Source organism: Rattus norvegicus, chromosome 17 (genome assembly GCF_036323735.1).
Source record: "Rattus norvegicus strain BN/NHsdMcwi chromosome 17, GRCr8, whole genome shotgun sequence".
NCBI classification, from domain to species: Eukaryota; Metazoa; Chordata; class Mammalia; order Rodentia; family Muridae; genus Rattus; species Rattus norvegicus.
The window spans coordinates 23,578,545-23,598,267 of NC_086035.1; the positions used below are offsets into that span (position 1 = coordinate 23,578,545).

The 19,723-nt window shown below is 43.0% G+C and overlaps 1 protein-coding gene and 1 long non-coding RNA gene across 11 annotated transcripts in view; one reads left to right on the forward strand and one right to left on the reverse strand.

The window, feature by feature from the left end:
* Nucleotides 1–19,723, forward strand: part of Nedd9 (neural precursor cell expressed, developmentally down-regulated 9) — a 178,250-nt gene that overhangs the window by 83,014 nt on the left and 75,513 nt on the right. The gene's annotated exons all lie outside the window — the stretch shown is intronic.
* Nucleotides 1,461–19,723, reverse strand: part of LOC102548345 (uncharacterized) — a 31,293-nt gene continuing 13,030 nt past the window's right edge. For 9 of the 10 annotated variants that reach the window (XR_010059445.1, XR_010059437.1, XR_010059442.1 and 6 more), the window contains 3 exons: nucleotides 5,003–5,113; nucleotides 2,662–2,887; nucleotides 1,461–1,638 (listed from right to left, as the gene is read on the reverse strand). This is a non-coding gene — a long non-coding RNA (uncharacterized LOC102548345). The remainder of the gene's footprint in view (nucleotides 1,639–2,661; nucleotides 2,888–5,002; nucleotides 5,114–19,723) is intronic. The other variant, XR_010059444.1, reaches the window with a different exon arrangement.

Below are 19,723 nucleotides of genomic sequence, written 5' to 3' on the forward strand. Positions count from 1 at the left end.
CCCCATGGGCCCCTTGCATCACTAGATTAGGACAAACAAGGCTTAGTTTTGAGCAACCTTGCTTGACTCCAAAGAATGTCTCAGCTCCCGGTTCATAGAGATGAACACAAATACAAGCAAACCATTAACTTGTCATAATAACACCTGTTACTATTATTCCCTCCTCACATCTGTCCCAGCTGCTGGTGTTGGTTGCTGGGTTTGCAGCCAACTGTTTCATCTATCTTCCCAGTGAGAAAGAAGTATGTAGTGTATGTTCGTGGTATAGCATATGGTGCTTTGAAAGAACAGTTCAATCAAGTTACTAGTTCAATCAAATACTGTACCCATTACCTTGAGCTAGTATACTGATCCTTTTGTCCATAGGACTCTTAACATCAACTCTCTCAGCGACTTTTAGGACTATATTCCTTTACTGCTAACCATAGCCACCATGATATACAAAAGAAATCCCTTGAACTTATTCATCTTGTCTACAGCTTTGTGTCCTTTGAGACTTAATCCCCTCCTCCCTTACAAGCCCCATCTACTCCGTGTTTTTAGGTGCTACATCTAAAACGGCATTGTGGGACTCTTTGTTTTATTGCCACTGGCTTATATGACCCAGTGTAACACTCCCTGGTTTTGCCTATGTTGTCACAGGTGACTGAGGAACTATTTAAGGCTGAGTAATAGTCTGGGTGAGTATGCGTTGTATGTATGTGTGTATTCCTCGTCACGTCATTTATCAGCAAATATACCAGTTGTTTCCAGATCTTTCTGTTGCCAACAGTGCAGCAGGGACAAGGAGGATACAGATAACTTTTGACATGCTAAGTTCACTTCCTTTGGACAGATATCCAGTAGTAGGATTACTCTATCATATGCTAACTCTGTTTTCAATTTTTTGAAGCATCTGCATACCATTTTTTTTTCATAATGGCGACACCCGTTTCCTTCCATCCAACCATGCACAAAGACCCCTTTGTCTTCTACATTCTCGCTGGCATTTGATGTTCGGGAAGCATGGGGTCTGCCCGTCTGGACAGATGTGCTGTGGTTCTCCCTATGCTGCAATGGGCCGTGCTCAGCTCAGCGCTACCTACTTGGAGGATGGTTCTTTAAACACAGCGGGCTCAAGGGGCACATGGACTGAGGCATGGATCACGGAACTTTTCAGGGGGAACTCCCAGGCATTCATCCTCCTGGAGAGCAGGAAGCACTGTAGACGGCTGCAATAAAGTGAGGTTTAGCCATAATGTCACACCCTTGCCTGTTGGAAGGACCCAGAGTTTGTGATCCCCGCTGCATTAACCTTGTACCAAGGGCTGATGTGTGACTCGTGACTGGGGCATCGTTTCCAAGTCTGAGTAAGAATCTAAGGGCACAGCCTGGGTGACCCTACAGAACAGATGTAGGGACACTCCCCGTCCACAGGGTCAGATGGATCAGGGGCCATATTATCAGTCTGAAAGCATATCTGTGGTAATAAACCACCTTTATTACTCCCGTAAAACTTTGAGATGAGAATACGTGCAAACTTGAAGTGTTTCAGTGACGCTCAGAGCAAACAATGACTTCAGTTCTAAGCTGGTTCCTGGGCTTCATGCTGAGAGGGACTCTTGCAACTGGCTCTCAATACAACAGTTTGGTTTTGCTCTGAAACAAAGAACACAGACAAAAGAGCCCACAGTTTTCTCATCGTAGCATTTGGCTAAGTGGCACCATGAGAAAGGGGTATAGCAACTCTGGATAGGGAAGGGCCCTTTGTGCGGGCAACTCGGAAAGTTCTAGAGAGGAAAGACCCAGTCACACACAAAAGAACACAGAGCACTTCAGATTCTTGTTTGTTCATCCTGGCCCGTGTGGAAAGGAGGCTGTTTGGGTGGATAGAGGTGTTACCCAAAGAGCAAGCCCAGACCAGGTGATTCTCTAAGGATACAGGTGCCCTCCGTGTTACTGGGTGTTCATTTCTGCCTCCAGTTGTGCAAATAATGCCTTGGGGAATGTGGGTCTTGCTATTGACTCAAAGCCTTGAAATAAATGAAGTCATACTGAGTCACTACTAACAGGATGAACTCTGCCAGCTGGAAAGGGAGCATGGAGTTCAGCCCAGGGTGGGACCGTGTAATGAACATTATGAGGGAGTCGGCAGAGATACGGTCACAAGCCTTGGCCTCCGAGGCACTCATTGTGTGTGCGTGTGTATGGCATTTGTCACGATCTAGACTGCCCTCTCCATAAGCAAACTCGATCCCTTGGTATGGACTTGTTTTGGTAAAAGCTAAGCAGAGAGAGGCACTATTTATTTACAACCCTGTTTTTTAATATGTGTGTGTATACATTTACATATATATGTGTGTGTATGTATGTGTGTGTATATATATATGTGTATATATATAAATATAATTTTCAAGAATGTATCTGTTAGGTCTGGGTATGGTGGCTCTCACTTAGAATACTAGCATCAGAAATTTGAAACATTCCTCAACTATCTAGCAATTTTGAGGTTAGCCTAAGGACTATCTCAAAAAATTTAAAAAAAAGAAAAAGTCAGATCAAACAACAAAAATACATCTACTAGGTTTAAATATGCAAAAATATGGATGTAGGTAATCATATACCTATGTGATTCTCAATATTACAAGGGTCCTAACATATCTCTACTTTATCCTTGTTTACCTTCAAGGAACCAGGTTAACGAGGCAACAGTTAAAAAGACACACTCTTCTTCTTCCCATTGGCTAACACAAAGCCCATGGTTGCTTTGAAGATCTGCTAATAATCTATAAAAAGAAATAGAGCCTAGTGACCAACACTCCCTAGACCTTGCTGCTGCTGGAGGAGGCAGGCTCAGGCATGCACAGGCCAATGGTTTCGGGGTCCAGAGAGAAGCAATTAGTTGAACCTGGAGAGAAGGGAAAAGAGAGCAGGCAGTTACAAGGGACTAGGAGGAGTTAAACCAATCCAATGTGTGTATGGGATGAACAGTGTTCTTTGCCCCCTTGAGGGAGTGTGCATTGAAGTATGACCAGAATGAAGCCAGTAACAGGAAGAGGACCTCCCAGGGCAGCTCCCAGCTATTCTTTCTTGAACACAGAGAATCCTCTGTAGTCTCACTTTTTTGGCTCTGAACCTTGGTCACATATTTCTAGGGGCTGTGTAAGCCAAGGACAGTGGAGAAGGCCGCAAGAAACCAATCAACCTGATGTTAGGGAGGAAAGAAAGACGTGCCCACTGCTATTTGTGAAAAATGGGACTCTGTCTTTCTCTAGTTAATGACCTTGAAGTAAATTCATCAGGCACAGCTTGCCTAGTCCAATGAGAGAAGAAACCCTCATTGCAAACCAGGACCAATGCAGATGTGCACATAGTAAGAGACATGACACAGCCCAAGTAAAGCAAGAGGAGGAAACAGTTGTTTTGTTGAGGTTTCTGGAGGTTTTGAGAGCATGGAGCCTATGGCATTGTGTCTTCCACTCAGTCTGTCTTTTCCTAGAAGAAACACTGACAGGCGAAAGAAGCATGAGATTGAAGAATGGCTTGGTGGCACAGACCAGCGGAGATTGGGAAGGCCGGAGGATCAATACTAAACACAGCGTGTCTGAGGTTAGCCTGATATCTATGAGACGCCATCTTTTAAAAGTAAAAAGATTTATCAATGGAGGCGAAGAGCAGGATTAACTTGTTTTCACCACGTAATAAGTTCTCCTTTGAGATGTGGAAACCCTGACTTTTCACCTTAGACAAAAGAAAGGCAAACTCCCCCACTCTCACCCCCACCCCTACCCCTAGGGTGGGAATCCAAGGGAGAAAGCAGAGAGGGAGGAGTCATTGGCTTGGCAGGCTAGCTCAGCCATGGGCAGCCCTGTGAAAGGACTACTGTCCTGGGACCACCAAGGAGGAGCTTGGGAAAATATATCAATATATACGAACCAAGGGCAAAGATGTGTCCTGCGGCTCGTGGCTGTTTCTCAATACTCCAGCCCAGTTTACAGAGCAGCGGCACGAATGCAGAACTACGTGATCTAGTCATTCTTCAACTATGCGTGTGTTTATCATCCCCCTTACCAACAACAGCTGCAGAAATGGCTGGGTGACACGGGGGAGGCGAGAGCGGTGGAAGCCAGGGAGACCAGACTCTAGGATAAAGACTAAAGTGTCCTTGGTGAGCTGGGCTTCAGCCCCGGCCACCTGTAACTATTGCGGCACAACAATGACTCTGCTTTCCACAGAGACCGGAGGGGTGGACTCACTAACAAGTCAGTTATCATACAATTCACCTCCTCCTGCCTTAGTGTGCCATGCACCGTGATTAGGTCCATGAATCACCCTGCCTAACAAGGCTAAGGCCTTTTCACCTTCACTCTTTCAAGACTTACATTGATTGATTCACTCTTAGAATGCCCCCCCTTCTGTAGATTCAACTGTGGAACTCTGAGCATGCACCTTCTCCTCCTCTCTTCATGCATTGCCCTCCAAGAAGTAAACAGACTCTACCTAAAGCTGGTCACTGCTAAGACCATCCCCAACCATGGTCCCAAAGCCTTCTGTAGCAGAGATGGACTTACTCGAGCTGAGTGGGTTTCCCCACCCTTCTGAAGCAGGGAAAACACATGAGTAAAGGAATCTGAAATCTTGTGCCCATTGAAGCAATGCTCTGGTGCCATTTATCCACAGCTAGCCTTTGTGTTGCCATCTTTGTTTAGAACACCCAACCTCCCACCCTGATTCTCACCCATTCCCTTCTCTGGTCTTCTAATTTCTCTGCCTCCTGCTTAAAGTATTGCCTTCCTCCTTCGGGTTCTGAAGCATCTCTAGTGATGTAAATCATAGTGAGGTCAGCAACCTGAAGGGTGAATGGTCTCCATCCCAGTGCCTTGTTGATTACATGATCATGAAGATGGTTGGCAACTTTGAAGGCCTGTTCCCTGGAGTCCTGCTGCACACAGACATGATACTCGGGAAAAGTGTCTCTCGTAGTCTACCCCTGCTGAAGTTAAATACCCCACTGTTTCCTTACCTCAGAGCTACGTCATCGGAGGCCTATAAGATGAGTAGGTTCCTTCAAGATCTCAGCTGTGCTGGTCGTGTCCACTTGTTTGTTTTAGGTAGTTAAGTGTGGCTATCATTCCTGGGAAGGGAAGAAATGCCGGGAGGTCAGATCACTGGAGGTTCTTTGAAAATTCAGAACAGCGTGGCGGTACCTGAGAATCCCCAACACACTGAAAAGAGGAGGGGGAACTTGGAGATAGGGTGGTTCTAGCTTCTATAGGTCAGTTAGTCACTACTATTTTGTACTCAAAGAATAATGAACACTGCAGTCGGCTTGGTTTCTCAGTTGAAGTTGGCAAGTTGCTAGAAGGGCTCTAGGCAAAGCCTTTCTTTTTTCGGTAGGGTTTGGCTTCCTCTTTTGTTTATCAATAAGGGATATTTATTTCTTAGGCCTTATTCTTCAGGGGAAGTTAAGAGGTTATTCTTAGAAAGTCCCTGGGGGGAAAGGCGAGTCACTGTCAACATAAACTGGCACAAACCGATCAGAAAGGAAGCCGTGTTACCATCACAAATTGGGTTTCTCTCTGAGAATAGGACAGAACGCAGAATAAACTAAGGGGAACTATGAGTCTCTCTCGATTTTCTCCCCCAAATTCCCAGCAGCTCTCCGGAGAGCCTGCAGCTTCGAGGGTAGAATGGAGCTGTTTACATTGCTGGTAGCAGTAAGAAAGACCTATTGACTGCCTGACCAGAGTCTAGATCAGAGTTGTGATAGTATAAACTGTAGAAGGACCTTTGCAGAGATCAAAGGTCAACTCTAACCCTGCCAGAGGCATTCCAGCACCAAACTTCTGTGTGTGTGAATTTGTGTCTGCGTGCATTCATATTAGCACATCTGGAGATGTGTGTGTGCTCCTCAATTACTCTCCTTCTTAGTATTAAAGCAAGGTCTCTCACTGAACCTGGAGTTCATTGATTCAGCTAGACTTGCTGCCCAGCAAGCCCCAGGGAGTCTCCTGTCTCTGCCTCCCCAGTTCTGGGATTACTGGCACATGCAGCCACACCAAAGTTTTATGTGGGTGCTTAATGCCACACTGAGGACCTCATGGCTATGTTGCAAGCCATCTCTCTCAATTGCACTTTGAGCACATTCTCCATACATCCACTGATTTCATTAAAATCAAGGTGCTTGACCTGCTGTTACACATTTCAAAGCTAGAAGGAATGAGCACTTTTGTATGAGAAATGCTTTCAGTCTTTCTTTCTAAATCAAATGTCCCAATTCTTCAATCTTCTACTCTACGTACATTTCTTATAAACAAAAGTCTCTCCTTCCAGTTTCAAGAAGATTAGATTTTCTCTGGAACCAGATTAAAAAGCCCAAGATAAGCTATAATGCTCCCTCTTCAGTCAGCCGAAATAAACATAACTTTATTGCTTTGCTTCAAGCACTGGCAAATTCCTCTTTGTCTTTAAGAGCCAATAACTTGAGCTCACTATTATTTGAGCTTTTATTAATAAATGACTTCTTATGAGTATAGTAATTCTGACTGGTGTTTATAGGTCCAGAGTTCGGATCCCAGAACCCGTGTTAACTATAAAATGCATGGTGGCTTGACAGTCCCTGTGGTATCAGTCTTAGAGAGCACAGAGGTTCCATAGAACAAGCTGGCTGGAGATACTAGCTCTCTCTCTCTCTCTCTCTCTCTCTCTCTCTCTCTCTCTCTCTCCCTCTCTGTCTCTGTCACACACACACACACACACACACACACACACACACACACACACACACACAAATGGAAAAGGCTGGAAAAGTATACTGATTCTTTTGCTTGCTTTGATTTTCAGATTTACAATATTATGATGGCTGCCAGATTAAAACTCAGGGAATTCTTCACTATAAATTAACTGTGTTTGGTGGTTTGAAAGAGAATGTCCCCCTCCCACATAGGCTCACATATTTAAATGATAGCTCCCCGGTTAAGGAAGATTAGGTGGTATGACTTTGTTGGAGGAAGTATATCATTATGGGTGGGTGTCGAGGTTCCAAAAGCCCATGCCAGTCCCGGCAAGCTCTCTTTGCCTCATGCTTGTTGGTCAGATGTAAGCTCTCAGTTACTGCTCCAACAGCATACCTCCCGGCTGCCATGTTCCCTGCCATGATGGTCAGGGACTCACCCTCTGAAACTGTCAGTGCCCATTAAATGCCTTTTTCTATAATTTGCCTTGGCCATGGTGCTTTCTCATGGTAATGAAAAAACAACCAAAACAATGTGGTGAAATCATATTTCATTAGACAAAATATTAATCCATAAAAGATTGCTGAATGTGCTATAGAAACTGAATGAGAGAGAATGGCTGGAAGAGTTGGGGCAGAACCAGCATATTACTCCTGTAAAGTAATTATATTCTAGGAGCTGGTGCTTTGCTTTGAAAGCCCAGAAACATGGTCATCTCTGTGTTTGGGGTAGTATCACCGTCTTCTTCTGAAGCCATTCCTTACCTACATAGCTAAGGCTATCCTCAAATTCCTAAGCTTCCTCTGTCATCCTCCCCATGTTCATGGGGAAGCCTTAGGATGCTGTGGTAGTTTGAATAGGAATGGCTCCCAAACACTCCTGTGTTTGAATTCTTGGCTCACAGGGAGTGACACTACTAGGAGGTGTGGCCTTTTTAGAGTAGGTATAGCCTTGTTGGAGGAAGTGTGTCACTGTGGGGGTAGGTTTTAAGGGATCAACTGCTCAAGCTACACCCAGTGTGGCACACAATCTCCTTTTGCTGCCTTTGGATCAAGATGTAGAACTCTAAGCTCTTTCTCCAGCACCATGTCTGCCTGCGTGCAGCTATGCTCCCTGCCATGACAAGAATGAACTAAATCTCTGAAACTGTAAGCCCCAATTAAATGCTTTTCTTTATAAGAGGTGTCATGGTCATGGTGTCTCTTCACAGCAATAAACCCTTAAGTATGACAATGTGTACAACCTGGTCTAAAGACAGACGTTTTGCCTGATTACAAACAGCCGTGCTGAGCAAGGCAATGGGAGAATGGCTGCCCCCTTCCTCCTTAGTGTCCTACACTGTACTACAAGGACCATATTACAGGAGGCATTTTTCATGGCACCCCTTTCCATCAATAGAGTGCAGTTCAAGAATGACATACGAATGATAGCCGAAGTCATTGTTAAGATTATAAAATATCCGTTTCAAATATTAACACTTTTGGCATCCTGTGTATTAAACTAATATTTCCTCCTGTGCCAAACCAGTCGTGAGGATGTTGAAACGAATCTAAATCTGGGATAGTACGAAGAAGGGTTATCTTGCTGGAGTAAATGCTGGAAATCAACACAAGGTATTTTATTTTATTTTTTTGGTTGGGAGACTTTTAATGACTGCTACTATTTCCTAAGGTATTATAGGATCGTTTAGATATTACCTGATCTTGATTTAACATTGTTAAGTGGTATCTGTCTAGAAAATGTTCCATTTTATGTAGATTTTCCAGCTTTGCAGAATACAGGATTTTGAAGTAAGACCTAATAAATTCCTCAGTGTCTGTTGTTTTGTCTTCCTTCTCATTTCTGATTTTGTTAATTTGCTTGCTGTCTCTGTGCCTTTTAGTTAGTTTGACCAGGGTTTAATCTATTTCATTGATTTTTTTTTTCAAAAAAACAGCTTTTGGTTTTGTTGATTCTTTAGATTGTTCTCTTTATTTCTAATTGATTGGTTTCAGCCCTGAGTTTGACTATTTCCTCCTGTCTACTTCTCTTGGGTGTGTTTGCTTCTTTTTGTTCTAGGACTTTCAGGTGTGCTGTTAAATTGCTAGCACAGGATCTTTCCAATTTCTTCGTGAAGGCTGCAATCAGCATAGCATAGTCCTAGAAGTTCAGTTTTCCCCCTCAGTACTCAGGTAATACTGTGTACTGTACTGCCATTTTTAAATAATGCAAATTATCTAAACTATGTCAATAAACCAAAGTATAATTCCTAAGACATTCTTGGGTTCTATTTGAGAATTTCATTCATGTGCTCAAGGAAGGGATAGCTTCTTATATTTGGAAAGATTTTGACCTTGTCAAAGAGTCAAGCCAAGAATTCAATCCATCTACTATTTAATATGCACAAGAGACACTTGTTCTTTATAGGATTAGGTAATGTGTCACAAGCCATTTCCAGGCTTAGGTCTCTTTAAGAAGCCTGTCTGCAGGGAGACAGAGTGGAATGACGGTAGCTGAAAAGCAATCACATCAAGGGGTACTGTTTTCAGAAAGTGCGGCTGAAGGTGGAACCTGCAAATGCTGGAGTTTTCATACGGAGTTTGAAGGCAAGGAATGCCACCATGTACAGGTTCTCTTGGAACAGATGCTGTAAAATTTCTTGGGCTGACAGCAAGATCTCTTCTCCAGTACAACCATTCTTTTGTATCTGGGGTTTCACTGCTGACTCAAAGTGCTGTATGGTCCTCAGGTGAAGAAAGGTAAAGATCATTTTCTGCACACATGCCAAGCAGATCCAGTCTTGCTGCGTTAACTTACTGACTAATGGAACTGTCAGTTTCCCAAGGATGGTTGGGCATCCTTGGCCACATGGAAATGAGATCAGAGACCCCCTCAGTCAAGGTCACTCAAGTTGTCACTGGAAACAACTGCCCTTGGTTGGATTTGCACAGCTGGTTACAACTCCATTCTCCGTCCTTTTCTGAAATCCTGAGTTGGTTCATAGTTTAGAGCCTAATTAAAAGCCAATATAAAATGCTAAAGAGTGTTTCTTAGTAAATATGCTTGGTGTGACTGTTTATATTTGCGTGGCTCAGAGAGTGGCACTATTAGGGGATGTGGCCTAGTTGGAGTAGGCACGTCACTGTAGGCGTGGGCTTAAGACCCTCATCCTAGCTGCCTAAAACCAGTATTCTGCTAGCAGCCTTCAGATGAAGATGTAGAACTCTCAGCTCCTCTTGCACCATGCCTGCCTAGATGCTGCCATGTTCCTGCCTTTCTGATAGTGGACTGAACCTCTGAAACTGTAAGCGATCCCTAATTAAATGTTGTTCTTTATAAGAATTGCTTTGGTCATGGTGTCTGTTCACAGCAGTAAAACCCTAACTAAGACAGAAGTTGGTACGAGGGACTAGGGTATTGCTGTGATAGGCCTGACCATGTTGTTCTTTGGCAATACGTGGATTTTGGGACTTCGGATTTGGAAAGCAGTAGAATGCTTTAAGTGGAGCTTAGTGGGCCATCCTAGTAGGAGTTTGGAAGACCTTGTTGCCGAGGGTGATTTTAATTGTGGAAGCCTGACCCAAAAGATTTCAGTGGAGAATTTCAATATGTGGCCTACAGAGAATTTCAATATGTGGTGTTTTGGTGGAAAATATGACTACTTTTTTTGGTCTTGTCTGAAGAGTCTGCCTGAGGCTAAAATGAAGAGACTCAGATTAACTGCATTGACAAAGGAAGTCTCAGAAATGCTAAGCAGAGACTTTGTTCTCTGGTTCAGTCTCCTGAAGAGCATTTTGAACAAGCATAGCAAGCTGAGAAAGGAAAAATATAAAATATACGGTCCGAGTATTAAAGGGGCACCAGAAAGTGAAATGGAGCGAAATCCTGTGTTCAAGGAGATAACAAATTAAGGGAGTGGGACTTTGGGGCAAGATCCTACCCAGCTAAATTTAGAGCTAGACATGGTGGTACACACCTTTAATCCCCAGAGACAGGCATGCAGATCTCTGAGTTCAAGGTCAATCAGCCACAATTAGGCAGTGAAGGACTTGGGAAACAGAAAGCTACCAATAATGTACTAGAACAAGGGGGCCATGTTCCAGCTCCTGCAAGCAGCAGAAATCGGCAGCTTCAGCCATGTAGCTCTGGCTTTAGAGTCCAGAATAGAAGTGACTACTGGGACAATTGATGCTGGTTAGCTGGACCTAAGAAATTAACCGTGATTAAAAAGAGACCAACATCACTGAGGTGAAATCTCTGGGAAGCATTTTCTGAGAGCACAAAGAAGCTGTGTTCTAGAGATAGCCAAGGTTATACCTCATGCTGCAGCTGTAGTTGGTAATGTGTAAGAGTCACCCAGGTGGTACTGGTTTTGAAGGCATGAAGGCATCATGGAGAACAGCTGAGGCTTGGCACTGTGGGAGGCCATTGGTGAAGGTACAGTCTTAGTTGTAGTTGACGACCCAGGATTGAAGAGGCATGAAAAGGAGTTGAGGTTTGACACCATGAAGAGAGGCTATTGGTGAAGCCTAGTTGCAGCAGAAGACCCAGGCATAATGGAGATGCCAGTAACATGGGATGACCACCAAGAACAGCAGCAGTAATGGAGCAGATCAACCTGAGCTTAGAGTGCTCCAGAGGGCAAAGCCCAGTAGATCATGTGTGGATCCCAGACAATGAAACAAGAAACTCTAATATTGAAGTTGCCTTGGAGACCCCAAGATGTTCAAGATGCCAGAGCTGGGCTATCTGCTAAGGATACTGCTACCAATAGGAAGTGGAACCAGCCCAGGAGAAAGAAGTTTGTTACAGTCCACAAAAATGAAGGAGGAGTTGGAGATTTGAAGACCACTTTGATATCAGACATGGAGACGCAGAGTTCGGAGTATGCCCAGCTGGTTTCCTGTCTTGCTTTGGGGATTACAGTTGAATGATGAGTTGGATGAATCTCAGAAGAGGCCTTGAACTTTGGGCTTTTAACACTGATGAGACGACTGTCAACTGTGGGGGCTTTGGAAATTGGACTAAAAGTATATTTTGTTATGCTATGTTTAGGTATGACCCCCATTGACTCATGTGTTTGAACAAGCCTATGGGGGCCAGGGAATGGAATGTGATGGTTTGTTTATGCTTGGCTCAGGGAGTGGCACTATTAGGATGTTGGCCTTGTTGGAGTAGGTGTGTCACTGTGGGCATGGGCTTAAGACCCTCAACCTGGCTGCCTGAAGTCAGTATTCTGCTAGCAGCCTTCAGATGAAGATGTAGAACTTCAGCTCCTCTTGCACCATGCCTGCCTAGATGCTGCCATGCTCCTGCCTTTCTGATAGTGGACTGAACCTCTGAATCTATAAATAGCCCAATTAAATGTTGTCCTTATAAGATTTGCCTTGGTCATGGTGTCTGTTCACAGGACTAAAACCCTAACTAAGAAACTTGGGTAGACACTCAAAAGACTAAAGTAGGAGGATTGCTACAAATTTGAGCCCAGCTCGGTCACAAAGTAAGTTCAAGGCTAGACGGATATACATAGCAAAGCTCTATCTGTAAACAAACTAGCAAACACACACATCCCTAATGGCCAAAACACAAAAGAAAACAAAAACACAAACTCTGAAAGAGCTTTCAGATCCAAAATGAGATCCTCTCCTCTAGGCTCAAACTAATGAAAAGACTAATCATCTGTGTTAAAGGCTTCTTTTTTAAGGTTTTAGGGTGGAGTTCAGTTCTTTGTCTCATGCTAGCCTGAACTTGAAGGACTGATATCTCCTCACAGCTCAAGAAAGTAGTTATTAAGTGATCACTACCTCGATGCTTTTCTTATCGCTGTTCTAGAACAATGGAAGAAAGAAATGGTGTAAATGGCTCACAATTTCAGAGAACTCCTGGATACAGGGGCCTTACTCAGAGCAGGTCTTCTAAGTGTTGGCACACAAAACACCAGAATGTTCTCATCGGCACAAAGAAACACACAAACAGAAGGAAAGAAATAACCTGGCCAGACAATTTATTTTCGTATAAAGGAATTGCCACAACCCAAACTAGGCTAGCAAGCAGCACACATGGCCAAGGTGGCCTCTGTCATTTATTCCTAACTCAAGGTCAAGCTTGCCTACTCTTCATTGGTTAAATTCAACCTCACAGTCTACTCCTGATTGGATAATTTGGAAAGCAGCACAAAGGAGATGAAGAAGAGATTGCTCTGAACCACAAAGTTCAAAGAAGGCAGCCAGGCCTTTATATAAACAAAAGTTAGGAAAGATTTAAAGACTATATTACATAAGAGTTTTATAAGGGAGACTTATGGAATATTGATCCTTGAGCTAGCCACTTTTGATACATAAGAAATAGACATTCATAATTAATACTCCTTAGAAACGTGTTGACAGACACACCTAGAGATGTATGAAAATAAAACCTACCTGATCTAACCAACTGACAATATTAACTGTTCACACTCTTCCCCAAAAGGAGAAAGTATTTATATAAACATAAAGTGCTGAAAGTTTCATTTATTTAACCTTTGAAATTGCTTCTTCCTGTATATCCCAAGCTTACCTCAACCATGTAATTCTTGTCCCACCCCAGTCCTGGGGTCACAGGTGTGTGCCTTCATGCTCTTTCAGTTATTTGAGTCTTGTTTTGTATTTAGTTTTATAAAATAAGGTCTCAGACTGTAGCTCAGGCTGGCCAAGAATGCACTATCAATTCTAAGCAGAGATCACAGTCACAGGAATCCTCCTGCCTTCACCTCTTGAGTGTTAGGATTGGTTAGCATGAATGACCTGGTGAGTCACTGTAGTTATCAGTGTTTGCCTTGGTTACTTTGCTATTACTGTGATAAGACACTGGGACCAAGACAACTTATATAAGAAAGCATTAAATCGGGGGCTCATGGTCCTAGAAGGTAGTCGAGACCATAACCATTGTGCTGAGGAGTATTATAGCAGGCAGGTAAACATGGATATGGAGCATTAGCTGAGAGCTTACATCTGACTCATAAGCGTGAGACAGACAGACAAGACAGACAGACAGGGAACGAACTGGGAATGTCATAAGCATTTGAAATCTCAAAGTCTACCCCCAGTGACATACCTCCTCCAAAAAGACCACACCTCCTTATCTTTCCCAACTTGGGACTTAGCATTCAAATATATGAACTTATGGGGTCAGGTGGGATGAGGGATTCTCATTCAAACTACCACACTGTTAGAACTCTTATTGGCTTGATAGGAAGAATGAAATTTGGTTACTGATGAGATTCTATAAATTTTGATAGAGTTGTCATCTCTCTTCCTTCCCAATCTACCCCCTGGAAATTGAAAACACCCTAAATGAGATAAGCACTGACCCCTCTCACTTATAGGTCACCACAGCCGAGCTGCACAGTGCATACAGGATGTCATCATTCCTTTTCCTCTCTTGGTTAAAAAAAATGTGGATGATTTTTTTATGTAAGCTGTCCTGGAACTCACTACATAGACCAGGCTGGTCCCAAATTCTTGGAGATCTACCTCCTGAGTGTGGGCATGAAGGATCCAGTATCATTGGGTCCTTTTAATAAGAGCTGCTGTTGCCTCTGGTAAGACTCACAAAACAGACCATGCAAGGCGAAAAAGAAATTCAAACTCAAGATTTGACATACAGTTTTCTAGTGAATGTGTATTGATCTCACATGGCTGAAAAGCAAACCATTCAAGTCGAATCATCCTGGTTCAGGAACTTTCTAGATTTACACGAGACCCTTGCACCTTTTCTCTTTAGCTACATTTCCCAGAGTCCTTTGGTGTCAATTCTAGTTTCAGTGAATCTATAGCCCTGAATTCTTTATTTTGGCTCTTTTTGGTTTTTTTTTTTTTAACCCACTTCACTTGGTTTTCAAGATGCAGTATTGGCAAATAAGACCCACAGACAACTCTTTCATGAGCTGTCAAACTTTGGTAATAACCGCTGAGGCTTTTCTTACCACTCAGCAGGAGATCAAATTCCTGGCGACCATATCTGTTTTTAAACTCTTATGGACCATGTTCTACCACACTGGAGCTGGGTGTCACTCCAGCAGTGACCTCAGTCTAGAGATGCTCAGAGAACCTTCTGGGCATGGATTCCAAATTAGACTAAGCTACTCAGTAGGTTTATAATGGTGGAGACATTTTTTTCTGCTCCAATATGCCTCAGTGTCCTTAAAACAGGCACGAGATGGTACCATCTTCGTAGGGTCAAACCATGTGATTGTACAAAATCATATAAAACTAATGCCATTGACAGGACCAAAGCAGTGAGATCCATCATAATATATACCCTAGTAGTACCATAGCCACCTTAGTTTGTGTATACTCTCCACATGGTTCCTTTGATGGTGACACTGCCCAAGGATGTATTTCTTAGAATGCGCCTCCCACACTATGACTGTGTTATTAAAGTTTATGCCTTCATCTTATACTTACTTTTGATATTTTTAATAGACTTTCATCCTGAGATAAAATGTATAAATAGAGCTCCTGATACATGCTTTATACTAAAACATGCGTCTTTGTATAGAGGGTTACTCTGAGGTTTGCTTTCGGCATAATCTAAAACAATGACAGCTACTAGGCAATATGGTCTCCTCATGCACTGTGAATGCAGTCCACACTGAGGCTGACCAGAGTGCATGAGGGTAAATAGGATGGTGTTTCTTAAAGGGCGTGGAGAGGTTCCTGCCTGGAAAGAAATGGTCCTACTCTTAGCAAAGTGTTCAATACAATCACGAGATAATAAATTCCTAGTTATTTTAGAAGTGCATTTTTAGAATGAGTGAGAATATTAAGAACATAAAGAAAGCATTCTCTAAGATAGATGAGGATCTTCAGGGTCTCTCATGGGTAGAGAGAAGCTGCAGTGCGCTAAGGCAGAGTAGAGATAGAAATGGGGAGATGTGGCTCCCCGGGACAAAGGCAGGAATTTAGTGTACTTTGTCTTCTCCATTGATGGGAAGAGTAGGAAGAAGGGAGTAGAGGGCACCAGAGTCCCCTGGGTGTGGAAAGAAGAGATATGCTCTGTTGCTGTTTTGGGAGAGAGAGAGAGAGAGAGAGAGAGAGACAGAGACAGAGACAGAGACAGAGACAGAGACAGACAGACAGACAGATGGACATGGAGGAAGGGAGGGAGGGGAAAAGGAATGGGGAAGGGAGGGAGAGGGAGAGAGGGAAGGAGAGAGAGAGAGAGAGAGAGAGAGAGAGAGAGAGAGAGAGAGAGAGAGAGGTAGGTCTAGGCAAGAGGTCGTGGCCCAGCCTGTCATCTCAGCTCTAGATACAAACTGTATGAGATGGGCTACTTTCCATCATGAGTAAGTTTTGAAGGGACACAAGCTTATGGAAACATGAGTTAAATTGCAGGTTACGAATAAGAATTGAACATGCTTGCCTGCCAGGCACTGGTGGGGTTTCGTCTATCAAGAGAGGTTACAAGTTCCCTGGGTCAATGTCCCAGACAAAAATGGCACCTATTGGAACAGACTTCCAATCCAACCAAGCTGTGATCTCATGATGTCAAAGGCCAGGAATGTGAATTAGTGTGCGGGTGAAAATAACAGCTTACTTTCACTTTCCGAGCATAAGCCAGCCAGCCCAAGGCCAGCCCTCTGCAGCTCAAAGGGACATTCGTGTGCCAGACGGATTAAACACTAAGGGAATCTGATACACACACTCCGGGGAGGGATTTTTCCACTACTCTCTAATCCAATGAAGCCTGGCCTGGTAAAGACAGTTGGATTGAAAGAGTGACTAAGTATGCAGAATCCTTGGAGGGCAGAATGCAGACGGTCTACAAGGCAAAGGCATTTTGCCTTCAGTCTGTCTGGATTCCTAATATCTCCTGCAGACTATTAATCATGCAAGCCAGACTCTCGAACCTCTTTGAATCGTTTTACATTCAAAAAATCCCTCTTACCAAAACAAAGCTACAAAACCCAGCCTGGTTCTCTGAGTTAAATGACTTCAAACGATGGTTTAGAGGGAATATGTGACTGACACTGAATGTCTATTTTAATAACTTTCAAATGGACTTTAAAGAAAAAAAAACAACACTTACCATCATATCATGAAATAAGAATTAAGAATTAGCCAAGGACTTATTGTTCATTTCCTTTCAATTCTCTATTAAAACACCAGTCACCCCAAGTTTTAGCCCTCAGGAATACGAGTGGAAACAAAAGAATTGTTTTTCTCTAAGACAATTTCTATCAAATTTTATTGAGTGAGAATTTGGCTCAGGCTTTACATGTGAACGCTACCATTTTGCATTTTAAATGTCGTCTGGTTTCACGAAGCAGACTCGATAATTTATGAAGCCATGCCTACCCAGAACCCTAGTTACTGTGATTTTCTGTTCATCCATCTGCTTCTTCTCTCCCATGTCCAGTATTTCCCAGCTTTCTCTGGTTTTATTCTCTTGGTACCCAAGTTTTCTCCTTTTGTTTCCTGACATGTGTGGATAGAAATGTTTTTCTCCAAGAACTTTATCCTGGAATGACAACTGAGGCCAAATAGAAGCTGTGGACCCAGGCTGCTATCTAAATTCCAGAGCAGTCCTAACCATGCCCCGCCCCCTCTCCCCCCCCCTCTCCCTCTCTCCCTCTCTCCCTCTCTCCCTCTCTTCCTCCCTCCCTTTCTCCCTCTTTCCCTCTCTCTCTCCAGCCACATATAAATTCCTAGGTTTGCTTCCAACAGAAAATTTGGGAAAGTGAACAAAGCCTGAGTTTTCCCCAGAAAGGAAAAGTTGAGTGTTTGCACCTCAGGGCAGGGAGGGGACTTGAGACCCGTAAACTCTGGGTTGCACAAGTTAAAAGGCTAGACTGATATGAGAGATCAAATAGTTAGCCAGGCAGGTAGAATGTGACCACCAATCTGTCACCCCAGTAGCTGCCAGCATTTCCAAAATGCCAAAAAAAAAAAAAAAAAAAAAAAAAAAAGTAAACTTTTAAAGCAGAACCTCTCCTGTGCTGGTTTTGTTTTGTTTGGTTTTGCTCTGTTTAGAGATTTCTTAATTTTCCCCTGAGTCTCTGAGGCAATTTGAGAGCTAAGTTTACACATCCCAGGCTGACAGCAAATAGACCGTGGACCAACAAACCGAAGGGTTTCACTACCACAGACCTTTCCAGATCTGATCTAGATATATCGTCTAATATGTCTCACTGGATAATGTCCCACGATGCTTATAGCTTTTATCTTGTCTATTTTTTAAATGTTTGGAAGTCAAATAATGTTAAGAGATGCTTAAGGTAGAAATTTCCAGAAGGAACAATTCTCCAAAATCGAATTGCAAATTTGATGACCTTGAGGTGACACAGAATGTTCTCACACTGCAATAATGACATGTGGTCCTCCACGTACTCTGGCACTGGGCCAAGGTGGTCTTTCCCCAAATGGATTTGCAGGTCTGTAGAGACTGCAGATGTTGAGGTAAAAGTGATATGGATGTTCTAATGACAGCCTTAGAGCCTAGACTCACTGTGATTCAAGCTCTTGGCATTTCTGCCTGTTGTCATAAAGGCCATCATACTGCCCATACTGTCTCAAGTTTTAATTAGGAAAATTAAACTTATAATTTACCTACTCAATTAAATAGTAAATTTAATTAAATTTAAAATTAAATTAAAATTAAATACCTTACTAGCGTTGCTACTATAAAAATGAATAGTGACACCTACTAAAAAGTGGTTGTGTGCTTTTCAAAAGCAAGGTTCAGGTTTACTGTTCCTTGATAGGATGTTTATCTTTGCACTTCTAATGCCTTACATGATGCAGGGTAAAGAAAGGGGCCGCAACGTGTGTCAAGGAACAAGCTAAAAACTGAGTCAGATAACTTGACTTGAAAGAGAGATGGGAAGGTGACTATTAGCTTATGAAGTGTTATCAATTTACTTCCATTATTGCATTTTATCATACACTAAAGACTGCAGAGACCCGAGTTCAAGCCAAGTGTGGTGGCGACAATCTTCAGTCCCAGCATTTGGGAGGCAGAGGCAAGTGGGTCTCTGTGAGTTCGAGGCTAATCTAGGGCAGTGAGACTCTGTCCCAAAAGTCGAACACCTGGGTACAAATCCTGGCTATGCAGGGTCATTGCCAAAGTTATTAAATTTCCTAAAGGCTTGGTGTTTGCCATCTGTGAAAGGGGGATAATACCTGCCCTTATAGTGCTAGTGCTGTGAGGTTTTATATAAATCAAAGACAACAATGAATCTGAAAGTGGCAGGTAAACTGAGGAAACCTACACAAAAGGACATTTGTGTCTACTCATTAGTACTGCTAATAGCAGCCTTCTAGGACTCTGGGACCTCAGCCGCCGGAATCCTGCCAAAATGAAAACTACCACAAGCCACCACAAGTCACATGCCACATCTGCACTTACTCTTCCAAATGGGCTCCACTTTATAGTGATTATAAAATAATTCATAACATTTTGTATTCTGTCACCACAATGAGCCAACAAAGGCATGATTGCAATTTGGAAATTAGGGAGTGCTAATCTCAGAGGGAATTCTTTTATAACACACACGCATGTGTACACAGATACACACTCATGCATGTACACACATAGAAACATTGGTGTATACACACATGCATGTGTACACAGATACACACTCAGGTATGCACACATTCATGCACATATACACACTTGTACATGCATGTATATACAGATACACTCAGTCACATACACACATACACACACACACACACACACACACACACACACCATCAAGCACTCTTTTAGTACTGAAAATGACTAGGTGTGAAAACACACCCTTAAAAAGCAGAAATAGTCTTTCTTCTTTGATTAGCAAACTTTCTGTGTCTTGTATTCTGCTTCCTCCTCCTCTTCCTCTTCTTCCTACTCCTTCTCCTCCTTCTGCTTCAATATTGTCCTCAGCTAGGTTACCAAGGTACCAAAAACCAGCACATTATATAGGATTTGTCACCTACTATAACTATAATGACTATAACTTCTGTTCAGTAAGTCAGTCCTGGTCATTAAATGCCCAGGGCCATGCTAGC